This window comes from Cydia pomonella, chromosome 3 (genome assembly GCF_033807575.1).
Source record: "Cydia pomonella isolate Wapato2018A chromosome 3, ilCydPomo1, whole genome shotgun sequence".
Taxonomy (NCBI): Eukaryota; Metazoa; Arthropoda; class Insecta; order Lepidoptera; family Tortricidae; genus Cydia; species Cydia pomonella.
This window is the reverse complement of record NC_084705.1, coordinates 32,526,410-32,530,950: the sequence shown is the minus strand read 5'-3', so window position 1 is coordinate 32,530,950 and position 4,541 is coordinate 32,526,410. Positions and strand designations below refer to the sequence as shown.

General features: G+C 37.3%; 1 non-coding gene across 1 annotated transcript; it reads left to right on the top strand.

Moving 5' to 3' along the window:
* Positions 1 to 420: 420 nt before the first annotated feature.
* Positions 421 to 492, top strand: Trnag-ucc (transfer RNA glycine (anticodon UCC)). Its single transcript has one exon. It is a non-coding gene; the product is annotated as a tRNA-Gly (tRNA).
* Positions 493 to 4,541: the final 4,049 nt, after the last annotated feature.

The following is a 4,541-nucleotide window of genomic DNA, read 5'->3' as shown; positions in this document are numbered from 1 at the left end:
TAATTTTCTATAATAACCATTTTACCTGGTAAACAAATAAATATATATGTCCTAGAAAAAAAAAACTATAAATAAGAAACTATTAACATTTATATGACTTATGATCACGTGTATAGTCACGCTTCGCTTAATTTCCACTAAAAATGTCGAAATTGCCGATACTCAATTAGGTCAATAGGAAAACAAGAATACCTCAAAAGTTACAGAATGTATACCTTATGTACAACTTTTAAAGTTCAAATTAGAATGGCCTTATTGTTGAGTTAAGCCGGTTTGGTTGTAAGATATTTTATTTCGCATGAAACATTCATCTAGTCACGTTTCAACGATACAAGAGTTAATAACCTCGTGACGTCACAATGTCGTTGGTCGGCAGATGATCGCGGAACTCGTTATCTAAATTCGTCCATGCTCGCACCGGCGTTGGTGGTGTAATGGTCAGCATAGTTGCCTTCCAAGCAGTTGATCCGGGTTCGATTCCCGGCCAACGCACGCGTTTTTTGCTATTTTGTTTTTATGGTAAATTAATACATATTTGTTTTTTTTTCTTATATGTGTTGTAAATAATTTACTTTAACAACTCTTTTCATAATTTATTCACTAATTTACATACAATACAAGTGTTAAAACCGAGAATAACTTTCCTCAACTTTAACAGTCATTATCTTTACTTATGATGTTTCTATAAATTACATCATTGTATTCATTCATAACTGAACCTGCGACCCAGAGTGACTCGATTTGTACTTTTAAAACTCTTTCTCGGTACACATTGAAAATGGTAAACACAGGAAATGACGCGAAGTTGTTTTCAAGAAAATTACGTAAGGCAATAAGATGCTTCGGATTTTTAGAATTACCCTTATTGGAAAATACTTATTGGTAAAAGCGCTGGTGGCCTAGCGGTAAGAGCGTGCGACTTGCAATCCGGAGGTCGCGTGTTCAAACCCCGGCTCGTACCAATGAGTTTTTCGGAACTTATGTACGAAATGTTATTTAATATTTACCAGTCGCTTTTCGGTGAAGGAAAACATCGTGAGGAAACCGGACTAATCCCAACAAGGCCTAGTTTTACCCTCTGGGTTGGAAGGTCAGATGGCAGTCGCTTTGCTAAAAACTAGTGCTTACGCCAAATCTTGGGATTAGTTGTCAAAGCGGACCCCAGGCTCCCTTGAGCCGTGGCAATATGCCGGGACAACGCTAGGAAGAAAAAAAAACCCTTATTGGAAAATACCTACAATCTAAATTCAACCGACAAGGGGTCGCGCTCGCTATAGGAGAGGACCGAATTTCTATCAAATAGAAATCGGCCAAGAGCATATCGGGCCATGCTCAGAGTAGGGTTACGTAGTTACTCTTCCGTCACAATAAGGTAAACTGGAGCTTAAAGTATAGTACATTATTAACCAAGGGATGAACTGTGGATAGTACGTCTTTTTACTATGAAGGGGAAACTTTTTGCGATAACTCAAAAACAGCTTAACTGATCATGTCCGCTATAGTTTTCATTTAATGTCTTTCTTAAGTTCTACTTCCACGATTTTTTTCATATTTTTTTGACCTAGAGTTCAAAAGTTAGAGGGGGGCACATTTTTTTTCTATAGGAGCGATTATCTCCGAATGTATCCACTTTATCAAAAAATGTTTGTTAAAGACCTATATTAGTTTTGAAAGACCTTTCAAACGATATCCCAAACTGTAGGGTTGAAAAAAAAATTCACCCCTACTTAAGGTGAAGGGGAGGCACCCTAAATAAAAATTTAGATTTTATTCTACGACTTTATCGGCTTTATTGATTTATACATCCATGCCAAATTTCAGCTTTCTAGCACTAACGACCACAGACAGACGGACATGGCGAAACTATAAGGGATCCTAGTTGACTACGGAACCCTAAAAAGAAGAAAATGTTTGAAAAACACTGAAATGCATTCGAAATTCTAGAACACCAAATGAAATGGAACCTTTTTTTCTTCACCGTATGACCTGTTCTATTCAATTAATAATCATGACGAAGTTTTACTGGAAGCTAGTGACTAAAAGTTCCCATGAAAACCATAGCCAAGTTCCAAAAATCGAATTAAATATTCACAATTATCCATTGTCATACCAGCGGTACTTCAAACGGTCACGTCTGATGTTGTCATTCATACGTACCTACGGTCACGTCTGAAAATATCGATACGAAAAAAGTGCCAAAAATATGTTTACACGACTTTATTGCCCACATATTAAGGTAGTGTATACATATTTTTGGCACAGTTTTCGTATCGATATTTTCAGACGTGTCTGTACTATACACAGGGGTACGATTTGTAGACTCATGTACAGTCACGTCTGAAAATATTACCATGCAAACTTCCACCGAAAATTGTTTTGAACGAGATCTAGTAAGTTTTTTTTTAAATACTTACGGATTAAATGGTACGGAACCCTTCATGGCCGAGTCCGACTTGTCCGCTTTTTATTTATTAAATAATTTATTTATTTATTTTAAACTTTATTGCACAATAAAAATAAGTACAAATGGCGAACTTAATGCCTCAAGGCATTCTCTACCAGTCAACCATAGGGCAAAACAGAAATTCTCGAAGTGGGTGCAGTGAGAAAAATAATTCAAAAGAAATGACAACTATAAAAGTAATTAAAAAACTATTTACAATTTTGGACATTAAAAACATTATTTAATTTATATGTAAGATATTCAAATACTATCATACATTTACCGTGACTTTTGGTCCTAACACACATGCAAAACGTCTGACATAACTCAGAATACATTAAATGCAAATTTGTCATTGATTTCATAGAAGCTTGAAGCGCCATTGTATTCCATATTTGAATTTTGGGATCTGAGCAGCGGCGGCGCGTCAAACAGATCTTGCAATATAACCCGGAACTAAGTGACTGGCTTGTTAGGGTTCTGTACCAAAAAGGTACAAAAGGAACCCTAGCGCGACTCTGTCCGTCCGTCCGTCTGTCTGTCTGTCCCTCCGTCTGTCACATCGCTAAATATCTCGAAGACCACTTAAGCTATCGATTTGAGATTTGGAATAGGCATGTACAACGCTAACCCAGACTTATTAAAACTATTTTTTTTTATAACTATTAATAGACTGGAAAATGCCCAATATGAAAGAGGGTTAAAATTTCAAAGTCTAGTGATTAAGTCATGTGGGGTATCATTTGAAAGAGCTCAAATTGATTCCAAAATATTTATTTATTTATTTTTAGTAGAGGAAAAAAATGATTTATGAAGGAAAATGTTAATAAAAACCATTATAAACTATTGTACACCCAGCTGCAAAAGTGCATAATGTGTCCACGAGTCCACGTAATTTTGCAGCTCGCTGTACCTTCTTCTGCAATATGGTGAAAAAACATATTAAATAATTTAACGCCTTAATAAAGACCACACATTTCGTGCCCTGGGGCGCCTAATTTGCCATAATCATTGCTTTTAGGCTCAATTTAAATATAAATCACACGTTTCGCCCGAAAGCCTGTTTTAATAATGAAAGGACCACCAGAATCGAGCTTTTTAAAGTTCGGTATATTTAATGTAAAAACGGAACCCTTGGAGTAGCCTCCAAATTAGGTTTAGCAATGACAGATGCCATCTGTCATCCCGAATTCCCGATAGGTACATGTATTACTTTCGTTCGTCTTCTTAGCTAGGCTCCCTGACTTATTTAAATAGTACACCTATTATACTTGCCGCAAAACTAAGTGGCGAGTCAGGTCATAATGCCATCTCTTTCACTTTTAGTTGGCCTTAAAAAGGGTAAAGGAGATAGCATTCTGATCTCAGTCGCCAGTTAGTTTTGCGGCAAGTATAGTTGTTCATGTTCCTAAGAAAACAAAGATATTATCATATTCTTACGACATTACTCATTTGTGATTTCAGGCAAAGAAGTACGTAAATGAAACGCATCATTCCCCGAAATGGTTTTTTGATTATTATCTGCAAAGAAATCTCGGAGTGTAATGTCTTCACAGAAACATTATCTCTCTCCACACCAATTATTACTAAAAAAAGCTCATGAAGAACTAGCTTGTGCTCGCGACTTCGTCTGCGTGGAATGGTGATTTTTTTTATACTACGTAAGGTAAGATAAGCAGTCTCAGTAGCCTATGTACGCCTGCAACTCCAGAGGTGTTATATGCTAACACTCCGCACGCTCGTTGAGCTCTGGCGACCTTACCGGCAGGAACACAACACTATGAGTAGGGTCTAGTGTTATTTGGCTGCGGTTTTCTGTAAGGTGGAGATGCTTCCTCAGTTGGGCTCTGCTCTAGATCTGGAATGACCTCCGCTGTGCTGTGCCCTACCACACAAAGCGAGATGACATTTACAGTGCCCGTACCTCTCTTTTGGACGTAGTTTAAGGACATACCCGGGTCCAAAGTGGTGATGATGGTCGATATGATATAAACTACCCTAAGATGTCTTTTCTCGGCCCACAAAATATCTCCGTACAAAATTTCATCTAAATCGGTTTATACGTGAAGAGGTGACAGACACACAAACGGTCTGATTC